Consider the following 14,626-nt stretch of genomic DNA (forward strand, 5'->3'; position numbering starts at 1 on the left):
TTTTGGTGGTGGTCAAGATACTGCTCTTTCAGAATATATAGGCAGACAAAGTGTCCATGGGGGGGGGGGGGGGGGGGGGGGTTCCGGTAGCCCGCGGTCTATTGTACATCTGGAATCTTTTCACTATCCCATTTTCTTCCTTTTTACTGGCGCTGATATGACCTAAATGTGTTGCAAACGCCGTAAAATCCTTAAAAACAAAAACATAAGACTCGACACGAAACGTTAAAGCTCATATTTAAATTATAGCATGTTTTGTTATGAGAAAAAAGGATATGTTCTCCATCTGAACTCAAATCTTGGAGTTAATAGGGACCGTTTTGCTGAAATTGAGCGAGGTTTATTGGTTATCTATGTATTCATTATTATTATTATTATTATTATTATTATTATTATTATTATTATTATTATTATTATTATTATTATTATTATTATTATTATTTATTATTATTATTTAATTTATTTATTTATTTATTCATTTATTTATTTATTTATTCATTATTACAGTTACAAGAACACAAGAGCAACAACAATGTATGTATATTAATGGCATACCGTCTCTGCGATCTACTGTTAGGATAATTTTTTTTCAAAGATCCGGTACCTAGTATGTATATGTAAATACTCTTAACGGTTAACGTTTAATGATTAACATTTATCAACAAGATAGTCTTTTTGTGAATCATGTTGTTCCATTGTTATCTCTTTCTTGATTACCTACCCACGTCTTCAGTCCTCGAGATAGCTAAAAACTGATAAGCTATGATTTTAAAATAGTTTGTTCTTTTTCCCCTCTACTCTACCAAACAAGCTATTTAATTTACGCACGAATTTTATCATATTATTATGGCTAGTCATGTTTTAAATATTGGGGATTGATAAAGTTATTATTATTATTATAGTTACGTTGTATTCTTGTTTATTACAGATATTACGTATCTGTGTCGATTGCTGTTACTGTAACACGTTATTTTGATCCGTGTCACAACATTAAAATTTGTTGTCTTTTCTGGCATCGGATTACATGTAATATTATTTATTTAGTTTCGATATTTGAACCTTGAAGTTTATTCTTTTACCGGAGTATTGGCGTCCCACATTGGTAGGTGTTTCCATTTATTTATCTAGTAGGTACCTGATTGATTCTGTTGCTGACATGAAATTTGTTAGCACACTCTTGATGTTGACACATTGATTTTGTGGTTTGGTTACGTTTGGCTTTATGATTAGACCAGGTTTGCGGTGGTAAACTCTTGAGATAAAGTACTATTTATTTATTTATTCATTTCTTTATATATTTATCTATTTATTATTTATTTATTTATTATTTGTTTATTCATTTATTTTGTCATCATTATTCCCTCATGGGATCCATCAAAAATAGAGTTAAAATAGTGTCGTTCTAGATGGTAAATAAACAATCTTCCTCAATAAGACCAAAATTATCGATTAGTGTACAGTCCATGGTATGGAATCTTGGACAAGAACCATATAATATAAATAAAGAATTTTAAATGTGGGTTGTCCTCCAGGCGGCAAAAGTCGTCTTAACGTCACTAACAATTCTTGTGTTCGAGTTAATTATCATTAAAGTCCATCAAGGCGTGTGTGGTTGTGGAGCGGACGGACCATAATAATATTATAGTAGAGCAGGCAGTGACCACTTCGTAGTTGAAATTAAATACATCTTTACTTTTTTCACGCTGATTCGTATTCCCTCTTTGAAGATGGTGTGGCTAGGTACATAATTCGGCAGTTATATGCATTACCTATTCGTTAAGAGATTGTTGTCTTCAAAATTTAAAAAACATAACTGATTTTAAGTTTTATAAGCGTAGGTTTACAGGTACGCTACTGTAGGTTTTAGTTGTTTTGATGGGGTTTTTTTTTCATGCCAGGTTATCCAGTTCGTTTCCTTTCATAATTTTGAATAAATAGGTTTGTGTGCAATGGTTTTTACTACATGCCTGTTGCATATTCACATGTCCTTTTGTTTTATCTCATAACATGTTATTTGGAGATGCACGTCAGATTTACAAGTTGTTGTTATGATAATAAAGCAGGTTTAGGTCAAAGTATGTACACACGTGCACACATCGAGTGTGGAAACGTTGCTGCTCGAAGCTCGAAGAAATAAATAATAATGTGAAATTGAATGTGGTGTTTCATTCATCCTGTTTTGATGGTAAAGGGGAAACCCGAAACGTTCATTTGATCTGTTTGTTGTAATTAAATTGAAGCTTACATTCAATTTCACATTATTATTTATCACATCGAGTATGGAAAACTTTTGAGTAAACCACCCATTTGAATTTCAAAATGTGGCATGATTTTTCAGATTTTGAGGAGACTTCTATATAGGTTTCTCTCGTCTATTCGAATGCACTGTAATTTTGTGAAATTGAATAATGAATGTAACATAATTAGTCTATTTTATTTCATATTTCTTTTATTGCTTCTTTTAGGTTTTCTTACCTACATTGTGGGTTTTGAATTTTGTAACATTTTGATGGCGTTTTCAAACTGCTGTGGGTGTAATGCGGTATTTAAGGTGGAGATTAAATTTTAAAATTTAAGAAAAACATATGTAATAATCTCCACATCACACGATCGCATTACACAGGTTGTCAGCTCCTGCACTCACAGAATAGCCCTATTAATTAGAATTGAATTATATAGATGTCTGCAAATCCTATGATTTCCCCGTTACATATGACATGGAATTATTTAACAGCAATGATTAATGGCTCGTATAGCTGTCTAATGATATAACCTTCACAAGACAATAAGTAATGAATAAACAAACTCCAGTCCCACTTATAATTGACAATAAAAGAAAGTCAGATTTATTCTGTTAGAAATATTATGGTAGGGTACGAATTTACATTTTATAATGTTTTATATTTTTGATGTTTATGATTCATCATTGGGCAAAGGATAAGGTAACACAAACAAAACCACAATATTTGTTTATTGTGATTCTTATCTTCGTAGCAGCTGAGGTCCTTATCCGAACTGGCAGTCTCTCTGCTTCAGGTTGTCCTTTTGATGCCGTTTGATGAACAGCTGGGAGGTTGGCCAGCTTTTCCTATGGCCAAACCAGGAAGGGATAGAAATCTGGGTTTTGAAAATAAAATAAAAGCATGCCGTCAGATTTCTCCATGTTAATCTTCTTTGACCTGTCTTCCGGACTGGCGTGCCCTCCGACAGGGATATATTATTATTATTATTATTATTATTATTATTATTATTATTATTATTATTATTATTATTATTATTATTATTATTATTATTATTATTATTATCAGTTTTCATTATTGTTTTATTATTATTATTATTATTATTATTATTATTATTATTATTATTATATTATTATTATTATTATTATTATTATTATATTATTATTATTATTATTATTATTATTATTATTATTATTATTATTATTATTATTATTATTATTATTATTATATTATTATTATTATTATTATTATTATTATTATTATTTTGAACAACTGCTTGACTCTGTGTCGCACAATTCTACACGGCTACCATTTATGGTCATGACGGGTTGCGATCTCTCAAGTTAAAAATAGATAGTAAAACACGCTAAGGTTTTGATTTGACACCCGTTGATTGGTAACGCTTATCAACACAACACAGCACGAGCACGTGGTATTATGTGTAGTGATTGGTTACGACATGTGACAATATGTTCTAATCATTTCATCGTGATATCATTGACTGTCTAAACACCCAAAACACTCCAAGTTTGCATTGCTCACAGATACTTATATTCCAAAATGTACTTTTTGAGGTCCGATTCACCCAGGCATCATACTGCTTTGAGACGATGGGTCACAAATTAGACATTTTTGTGTTTGTGCCTTTGATGATTTATATTCATTCTGCTCGATAGAATATCAATGCTATATAAAATAAAATCAGATATCATCCCGATAGTTCAGTCGGTGGAGCACTCACAGCACATGCAAAGGACCGAGATCCATCCCGGTTGAAGTCATTTTTTTCTTCTGAACCCTCCCCCCCCCCCCCCCCCCCCCCCCGTCTCCACCCACCAGTGATTAGCTGTGTCTGTTTGATCTGGCGTAAAGTACTTTGCGATAGATAGACATTGCGTCCTATCCAAAGGGTAGCAAGTAATTGCAACTGTCCGTTTCATGCTGTGTATACCGGGATAAACTCCAGCCCAAAAGCCTAGTTAGTGGCTCTGAAGGACGACTTCTATCTACTACTCCTTGGCAAAACACAAAGACCCATTCCAAGTCTCATTTTTACCACAAATTTACGCTTCAGAATCTAAATCTTTTTAATATATTAAAAGCGTTGATAACAAATATTAGACTTTTCTATGCTCAAAACTCTGGACAAAAGAGACAAATATTTTTTTACTTCCTTTTATAGATAGAATGAAGTTGACGTCACTCAGGTCATTGTTATTGTTTTTTTGCCATCCATGTTTATGAGCAATTCTCACTAAACTGTATTAACCAGACTATAAACGTTCAAGGTTACACATAGTTTTGTGTGTTGGTCCGTTATACTTCCGGATGACAATGTTGTGAGCTTAGCCAAGCGCATACATAGCTTTTTTCACATGGCAACATTGATGCACTTAAAAAATCTCGCACAGCACGGATTCAACGGGGGCTTTTTTTTTGGTTTGTCTATAGATAGTATGCAGTTGACGTCACTCATGTCTTTGTTATTGTTTTTTTGCCATCCGCGTTTATGAGTAATGCTCACTGAACTGTATTAGTATATTTATAAGCATAAATGGTGTTTTAGCCTGTGATTTTGCTGCCAAAATAAGCCTATCGATAACTTATACTCCAGAGACTCTCCGATCCCTCCAACCCGTGTCACCCCCACCACCCACTATTGACACATCATTTATTAAAGTAAGAGGGGGAGAAAAGGAGGAATAAAAACAAAATTTAACAGACGGCCTTTTCGTCCATTTTTACCCTGTGTAGTGACAGGTAATGTAAGATCACTGAAAAATAAAATTGATGAACTGTTTTAACTGTGTCGTTTTAATAGTGACTATCGTCAAGCCTCCATAATAGCGTTAACAGAGACTTGGCTATCTCCTCAAATACCATCATCATGTTTTGATATTGAACAATATTCACTATTTCGAGGAGATCGGACTAATATAAATAAACGAACTGGGGGTGGGGTGTGCACATATATTAACAACAAATGGTGCCACCCCAATAACTGTCAGATAAAGAAAATGTATTGTGACGATTATATTGAATTTATTACTGTTTCGTCACGACCATATTATCTACCCCGGGAATATACTCATGCCATCATCATCAACGTCTACATTCCACCATCATCAGACAACACCACAGCGAAAAATATTTTGAGGAAAGAAATACAGGACATTCAAATTAAGTCACCCGATGCCGTATTGATGGTCACTGGCGATTTTAACCAATGTAACGATTTTACTCTCCCGGGACTTCATCAATACGTGGACTGCGAGACAAGGGACAAAAAAACATTAGATTTATTCCTGTGTAATATTAAAAATAGTTATAAATGTTTACCCCGTGCCCCATTAGGTTTATCTGACCACTGCATGCTCTTGCTACTCCCCACCTACCGCCCTGTTTTTAAACGTGTAAAACCAGTAAAGAAAAGTGTACAGATCTGGAATGGAAGTGTGTGTGAAGATTCGCGTGGTTGTTTTGAATGCACTGACTGGAATGTTTTTATCGAATCATGTGATAGTGTGGATGAGCTGAATGACTGTGTGAGTGAGTATTTAAAATTCTGTGAACAGCTAGTGTCTTGTAAAAAAGAAATAAAATATTATCCTAACAATAAGCCTTGGATAACAAAAGATCTAAAACTTTTATTGAACCAAAAGAAAACTCTCTATACTAGTGGAAACAAAAAAGATCTGAAAACAAAACAAAAAGAGATAAAGAGGGTAATATCTAGTTGTAGAGACAAGTACAAAAATAAAATTGAAAAATGCTTTTCTTCTGGGGATATACGGGACACGTGGCGGGGGCTTAAAACTGCTGTTAACTATAATCCAAAGCCCACGATTATATCTGAAGATATCGACATTGAAACTCTAAATAAATTTTATTCACGTTTTGACACAGCAAACAAATTTGATATTGAAAATGAAAAACATAAATTAGACAGGGCTTTGGAAGATGAAATGACTATTGAGGTCAGTGAAGAGGAAACGAGATTCGTATTTTCGAAACTAAACGAGAGGAAGGCTGCTGGGCCGGATGGATTGAAAGGAAAACTATTAAAAGAATGTGCCCACCAGCTTTCCCCCATTTATACACATATTTTTAACTGGTCCCTCCAATGCGTTTCGAAAATTTGGAAAACTTCAAAAATTATTCCTGTTCCAAAAAAAGAAAAACTTGAAACTATGAACGATCTCAGACCTGTTGCACTGACTTCAATAGTCATGAAATCTTTAGAAAAACTTGTTCTTGTTAAAATTAGGAATCAGTTTATGCCATTGAGTGATAGTCATCAATTTGCTTACAAACCAGGACGTGGCGTAGAGGATGCCATTTTGCTGTTTACAAACAACATCTACAGGCATCTAGATCACGCTAGGAGCTATTGCAGATTGCTTTTTGCAGATTTTTCTTCAGCGTTCAATACAATGCAACCTCAGTTGGTTGTTCAAAAATTGACTAGTCTCAATTTAAACAAGTATATAATTGCTTGGGTGCTCGAATTTCTTACGGAGAGAGCACAATATGTTCAATTAGGACAAAACAAATCTTCCTGTATAACTACAAATACTGGTGCTCCTCAAGGTTGTGTATTGTCCCCTGTATTATTCACAATATACACGAATGACTGTAGAAGTCAAAACCTGAGTGTACCTTTAATAAAGTTTGCAGATGACACCGCTCTTCAAGGCCTCATAACAAATGGCAACGAAGTGGCTTATAGGCAAGAAATTGATAGATTTGTGTCTTGGTGTGATGCCCACCACCTTGAGCTTAACATAAGCAAGACAAAGGAGCTAGTGATTGACTTTAGGAGAGTGAAGGAACCGATAGAACCGTTAAAATTAAAGGACCAATTCGTCCAGCGAGTTCCTCACTACAAATACCTTGGTGTAACGATTGATGACAGGCTCAAGTGGGATGAACACTTGAAAATAATTAGGCATAAGATGTGCAGACGTACATATTTTTTTATCAAAACTCTCTCAGTTTAGAATAGATAAAACCCTCTGCACATTATTTTATAGAGCAGTAATCGAAAGTGTTTTGTCATTTTGTATAACAGCTTGGGGAGGCAATTGCTTAGCAGTGGAAAGGAACAAAATAAATTCAAATATTAAAAAATCCATTAAACGCTATATAAATGATGTTGACGATGTAGATCTTTTATACGAGAAATTTTGTATAAATAAAATAACTAAAATATTAAATGACCAGTATCATCCACTAAGACCATCAATTATTATGTCAGAAAGAAGTGGTCGCCCTTTCTCTATTTCAACGAAAACAGAGAGACACCGAAAATCTTTTCTGCCGTCCAGTATTAGGCTTTATAACAACAAGCAATAATCATTTTATATAATTATTTCTCATTTTCACTTTTTAAAAATATAAATATTAATTTATTAATTTATTTGTTTTGCAATCTTTTCAATTTTCAATTTATAGTGACAGTTTTTAACTATTTTACAGTGTTGAAATTATTCATATTATAAAGCGCAGCTCTGGTTATAGAGCTGCTCCTTTTTTATATATATATACATCCTATTTCCATTGTATTTTTATCTTATGTGTAAATTATAACACGTCTGTACAAAAAATTTCCTTTTTGGGATGCAATAAAGTATTATTATTATTATTTATTATTATTATTATTATTATTATTATTATTATTATTATTATTATTATTATTATTATTATTATTTATTATTATTATTATTATTATTAACCAGACTATAAACGTTCAAGGTTACACATAGTTTTGTGTGTTTGTCCGTTATACTTCCAGAATGTTGTGGAGCTTCTTAGCCAAGCGCATAATATCTATATGTACTACTCTCTCTGGTCAGATGTTGTTTCTAACAGTGGCGTACTTTCATACTTCATTTGAGATTGCAACTGTTCTCCGGTCACTAGATATTACTTATCGTCGCTGACACAATCTTTAAATTATAATGATTAGAAGTATCTACGGACAAATGAAACCTCTTCATTTCAGCGTTGGAGATAAAATCATCACCACCACTGATTATCGAAGCTGACCGCATGTCTCTTCTATTCCTGTCGGTCAAAAGCAGTAGCACACACATACAGTTGTGACACAGTGTGTAGTTCTGAAGAAAGCTTGGTGGAATTTTTGAAGTGCTTATAAAATGGATATATTCTTAACTCTCTCCTCACTGACAATTCTCAAAACTTTTACTAAAATCTCAAACCTACCCAAAACATAAATTGAAATTTTAAACTCAAATTTAAGCGCACAAAGTGCACGATATACACATTTTTAAAGACCAAAACAAGCGTTACAAAACAGTATTAAGTTTTTGTAAATGTTGTGATTTAAAAACCAAATCTGAGTCAGAAAAAGGTTGGTTTTATCGTAACGAATGTGACGATTTTCCTATAGATGGTAAGGAGAGGTTTAGAAGATAATCTTATCACACTTTGGAGATCACGGATGTTTTGAAAGTTCGAGGAATTAATACATCCTGGATCTAGTTTTCAAAGTTAAGAAAAGAAAAGAAAAGAAGGAAAAGACAAATTGCCAACACATCAATTATGGAGTTACTTTTGATTTTACGGTAAGGATAGTCTGACCAAGAGAACTGAAAAGAAATCTGATTATGACCATGTTCGATTAAATAAAGACCAAAACGAAAACGATTGGGGGGGGGGGGGGGGAGGGGGGTCCATAAACATAACATTAAGTTTTCGGCTTAATGATGGATTTTATTATCCTACATTACTCGATAAGGGGTGATCTTGAAATTTCCATTGTGATATCTCTATCTCTATTCCTACTAGTGCGGGGCGGTCCTTGGCAAGCATAAGGACCACGGTCCTACGGTCCTTGGGAAATGAAGACCGCAAGGACCGGTCCTTTTCGACATTGAACATTCCTGAGAGACTGTTGGAAATTCGAACCGGTTTGACCTTTGAGAGCGTGGGATCGTTCATTCTTGAACCGTTAAAGACCGCTACACGATGAAAACCGTGGCCTACAGGAGTAAAACACACGGAGTAGTCACACTCATTTCAAATTGTAACCTAATTAGAGAAGAGGGGTGATGCCTTCTTTATTTGCTCACCGTACTTCATTGTTACTTCGATAATTTAATAAAATTTGAAATTTATCCCCATTAACGGAGATAATGGCATCGCCCAAGGCGTTGATCGAGTTGTTCGTGGCGTTGATACACACACGCAACTCCCCCCCCCCCCCCCCCCCCCCCCCCCACACACACACATTAGAGGGCAGCGAGCATTGAAGAGTAAGAGAGAGACGTGAAGTTATAATAAGAGGGGGTGGATGAGGTGATAAGAGGGGTCGATGGTGACTTTTCACCAGATCTAACAAACTCAGCTACCCATTCATTGCTGAGTAGACAGGGATTCAGAAAAAACTCGACTGCACCCCGGGATCGATCTCTGGCCCTTTGCGTATAAAGAGAGTGCTCTATCAACTGAGCTATCGGGGTCCCCAAATATTCTATTGGACTATTTTAAAATTCAGACGTTATAACTGGTTTTTTTTGGAAGGAAGAAACTAATGAAACTCATATTATTTGATTAGTAAAAACACCAAACGAAATTTTAATATTATTGTATTATTTTAAATGACAACACTGCGATAGAAAGGAGTGGTGACAAGAGATGGACAAAAGAAAACAAAAATCGGATTTGCTACTTGCTAGGTTCGACACACACACACACACACACACACACACACACACAAACACACACATCTTTTGTAGTCACATACATTTCAAACAATAACCCATTAGAGAAGAGGGGTCATGCCTTCACCATAGATCATTGTTATTGCGATCATTATGGTGTAGTAAATTTTGAAATTTACCCCGTATAATGGAATCGTCCAAGGCGTGCGCCTCCTGTTCCCCCCATCTCACACACGAAAGGGCGGTTTGCGGAGTGGAGGTTGGTGGTCGTCTGCCTGTATGGTCGTCTGTGTCGTTTAGTGTATGGCAAAGGGGGGTGGGTGCGATTAATTAAGTGGGATGGGTGGTGATTGGTGGAAGATAGGCAACCGAAGCAACGAATCGCTGGGGAAGTAGTAGGCTATGGCGCGAGACCGTAAGACCGTGGTCCTTGCAAGGACCGCCCCGCACTAGTTGAAAGGTGATAAGAAGTGAGGACCGGCGCCGGTCTTCCCCTCTGGGACCGGTCTTCGGTTCACAGCTAAAAGACCGTCGGACCGCGGTCCAGACCGGTCTTCAGCGCGGCACTAATTCCTACATAATGATGAATGTCATTTTAATCTAATGCAGGCCTACTATGTTCAGGTTTGATTATAACATTTTGAATTCATCGTTCCGAATAGTTCCATCAAGGTGTAAAAAACAAAAACAACGGACGTTAAAGACGAGGTTTTAATAACGTATTCTACTTTGTCGTACTCTGGAAAAAAACAATATATTTTAAAATTTGGCCAGAAAACTCGTTCTTCACATTTAGATCAATTTAAATGACCCGCTTCTTGGCAAAAAAAAAGCAAAAAAAACAACAAACAAAAACCAAAAACAAAATAACCCAACAACAACAAACTCTCAAACCTGGGACTTCACGAGTTTTCTGTCCACATTTTTAAAATATCGGGGATTTTTATTTTTTCAGAGTCCGCTGCGCAGTACTGTGATACATAATACAGAGGCCAGTCACGTGTGCTACAAGTGTTTATGTTTTTTATGTTTTTAAGGGTTTTACGGCGCTTGCAACACATTTAGGTTATATCAGCGCCAGTAAAAAGGAAGAAAATGGGATAGTAAAAAGTTCTAGAATTACAATTGAAGCATCCAAGAGAAAGTAAGACAAAGGGGAACTGGGAACAAATAGGGATCAGATGTAGATTCCAACAGCACACCACCAATGTAATTAGTTTGAGATCACCTATAAGTCTCATTCGGACACAAGAACAAAATCCAACAAAGAGGAACACACTCAAATGCTACATTATACATTAAAAAATAACAAATATAATAATACATAACAGAGAGATGATTTACAAGGAAAAAAATATCATCTCCCAAAACAATAACTATGCATTTGACTGTTTCCCTCCCAGCCAGGACTCCGACCAGGGCCAGGAAAAAAACTATGCAATCTCATTCCAAGACAAAGACAGAAAGCATGTTAGAAAACAGATATAAGGGGATAAAAGACACAGTGTGTACCTCCCTGCCCGCAATGGGAGGTCAGGATCCCCACCCAGGTGTTACAAGTGTCATTGACGTGATAGACTGATGACAATTAATTTATTTTGTTGTTTTGTGTCAAAGACGTCATATACCAATTTACATATCAACTATTTGTCGTTACTTCATGACGTCCCCAGGCCAATCTTATATTTGGCTTGGATGACAAGATTCTAGTGGAAAACATCTAATTTTTAGCTGAAAAAAAAACCCAAACAAAGTTGATTTTTAAAAATAAAAAAAATAAAAACAAAAAAAAAACAAAAGCTTAAAAAATAAAGCAATTAAATAAACAAACCAACCCCCCTCTCCCCTCTCCTCGCGCCCAAACAAAACAAAACAAATCAAAAAAGAAAGGGAAAAAACCCTAAAAAAAAACAAAACAAAACCCAAACAAACAAAAAAAACCCAAGAAAAACTAAGTACTTTACAAGAAACATCTCTAAAATAAATCTCCCTCTGAAAAATAAACAAACACAAGAAAAAACACGATCAAACAGCAGCGCTTTTTGACCTCTTTGACCTCAGCTACAGTCATGTCTGATTAAACCAGTTCAGGAATTTTAAACGACGTGTACAGACCATGGGTCTGACATCCAAACCCACTTATGGGCCTATAACTTTGTTGTAATAGACAATAATTTGCATCATTTTTTTGAAATTTCCATTACAACACCACAGGTCTGACATCCGAACCCACTTATGGGCCGAGTTTAACATTGTTGTGACTGGTTCGGATAAGTAACATTGTTGTAATGGACAATATTTTGCGTCATGTTTTTGAGATTTCCATGACAACAATGAGCCCATAAGGAATTGGGTGATCAGACCTGCAAATAGGTGGACGTCGATTTTAAACCAACGTTCGTGAGGCTTGTATTGTTGTGATAACACGTATAACCCATTGCTTCAATCTGGTACTATTTCGGCATGGACTGGATAAAGCGATGTGTATTTATTGGCAGGTCTAACAACCCAAATTGTCATGGGCTCTTTGTTGTAATGGAAATACTCTCAAACCAGCGCGTGTAATGGAAATACTCTCAAACCAGCGCGTGTAATGGAAATACTCTCAAACCAGCGCGTGTAATGGAAATACTCTCAAACCAGCGCGTGTAACGGAAATACTCTCAAACCAGCGCGTGTAATGGAAATACTCTCAAACCAGCGCGTGTAATGGAAATACTCTCAAACCAGCGCGTGTAATGGAAATACTCTCAAACCAGCGCGTGTAATGGAAATACTCTCAAACCAGCGCGTGTAATGGAAATTCAAACCAGCGCGTGTAATGGAAATACTCTCAAACCAGCGCGTGTAATGGAAATACTCTCAAACCAGCGCGTGTAATGGAAATACTCTCAAACCAGCGCGAAATATTGTCCTTGGAAAAGGCTCTTTACTCACAGTTTCTCATCGTACTCAGGTGTAAAATGAGTACCTGGACGTTAACAGCGTTGTTTCTGTCGGGGAAAAAAATTGTAATATCGCCTAACAGGCATCGCGTCTCGTACTACATGTTACGTGTTGTTGTTGGTCAGAGACCCTTTGTAAAGCGCTTTGAACACGTTTAGTGGATATTGCGCTATATAAAAGCTCAAGTTTTTTTCTATCTCGCTTATTAAATCGACCGATTTATAGTTATTCCTTTGTATTTTTATTTTTTTAATGTAAAAAAAAAAGGTTATAAACCAATTAGGAATCTACGTTCAATCAACAAACTTTTACGTAGAATGTTACCTATTTAAAATTTATTTATAACTTGTTTCGTTTTACCCTTTCCTTACCAACCATTTATCAGAATTTTCCCCAAAATTTCACACCCACCCAGCACAAAAATAGATTTTTCTTACTCAAATAGAAAAGAAAGAAATCCGAGTACATTTTACGCATAATATTAATCATCAAAATGACCTCGACAACACAGTGTCACATTATTATAGCTATAACAAAACATTTGTCTTTAAATTGTGTGATATACAAACGAAATCTGATTGATGAAAGTGCTGGTTGGATCGTAACGAATGTGACGATTTTCCTATGGTTGGTAAGGAGAGGGTTACTATAACACTAACACTACTGTTATTAAACCAGCAGACTGACTACATTAAACGAATAATTGGATTCAATAGTATGATGTCACGTCGCCCAGCAACGGCGGCCATCTTGGTTCTAAACAAAGAAAATAATCCATTTTATTCTTCATGCTGGCTAGAACTTTTCATATGTCTTGTGATCAGATTATGTATGTAAAAGTCAAAACATGATCAGATTTTATAATGTTTTTTTTCCCACTCTAGATACGCGTTTATGCTCTTCGGAGAAATATTTCATAAGGGCGTCCGCCATTGTTCCGATAGTTTAGAGCCAGTTACTAAGTTACCATGCGTCATTACGAGGGAAGTGACGTTAATTGTGTCTTCTGTTGAAGCGTATTATTCAGTCCATTCTATTTTAGAACGATGACGTCAATGCATAGCCTATTTTGATAATGTTCGACTTCGTGGTTTGTGGTATGACTCTCGCATTCGAACTGGTAGGTCCCGGGTTCGAGTCTCGCTCTAAGCGACGTAACGTTGAGTGAGTCCTTGGAAAAATTATCTTTACAAACATTCTCTCACTGTACTCCGGTGTAAAATAAATACCTGGTTGTTAACAGCATTGCCTCTGCCGAAAAGAAAATTTTAATTTGCCTTACTGTCTCGTTTAACATGTTCAGTATGTCAACAAAGGACCTCACGTAAAGCGCTTTGAGAACATTTAGTGGATATTGCTCTACATTAATGCTCAAGTCTTTTATGGGTTAGAAGGCGTCGTCTAGTCCTATAACTTATCAGATGTTGTTGTTGGCTTGAAACATATTGTAAAGCACTTTAAGCACACTGTGTGGATTTCGCGCAATAAAAAGTAGCTCACTGGGGGTTATTTTGTTTGGGTTTTAAAAAAATTATTTTTTAAAAAAATAAAACATCTTGACCTGCACTGAGCGGGGTATATGTTATTATTATTATTATTTATTATTATTATTATTATTATTATTATTATTATTATTATTTATTATTATTATTATTTATTATTATATATTATTATTATTATTATATTATTATTATTATTATTATTATTATTATTATTATTATTATATTATATATTCTTAGAACTAATAATAATAAT

The 14,626-nt window shown here is 35.3% G+C and overlaps 1 protein-coding gene across 2 annotated transcripts in view; it reads left to right on the forward strand.

Moving 5' to 3' along the window:
- The first annotated feature begins 731 nt into the window (after nt 1-731).
- Nucleotides 732-14,626, forward strand: part of LOC144971585 (transmembrane channel-like protein 3) — a 44,663-nt gene continuing 30,768 nt past the window's right edge. The window contains exon 1 of one of the 2 annotated variants that reach the window (XM_078912637.1): nt 732-1,102. The gene's annotated coding sequence lies outside the window, so the exon portion shown is untranslated. Of the gene's footprint in view, nt 1,103-8,100; nt 8,828-14,626 lie in introns of those variants that run through there. The other variant, XM_078912638.1, reaches the window with a different exon arrangement.

Source organism: Berghia stephanieae, chromosome 4 (assembly GCF_034508935.2).
Source record: "Berghia stephanieae isolate SIO BIC M18660-M18661 chromosome 4, UCSD_Bste_1.3, whole genome shotgun sequence".
Lineage (NCBI taxonomy): Eukaryota > Metazoa > Mollusca > Gastropoda > Nudibranchia > Aeolidiidae > Berghia > Berghia stephanieae.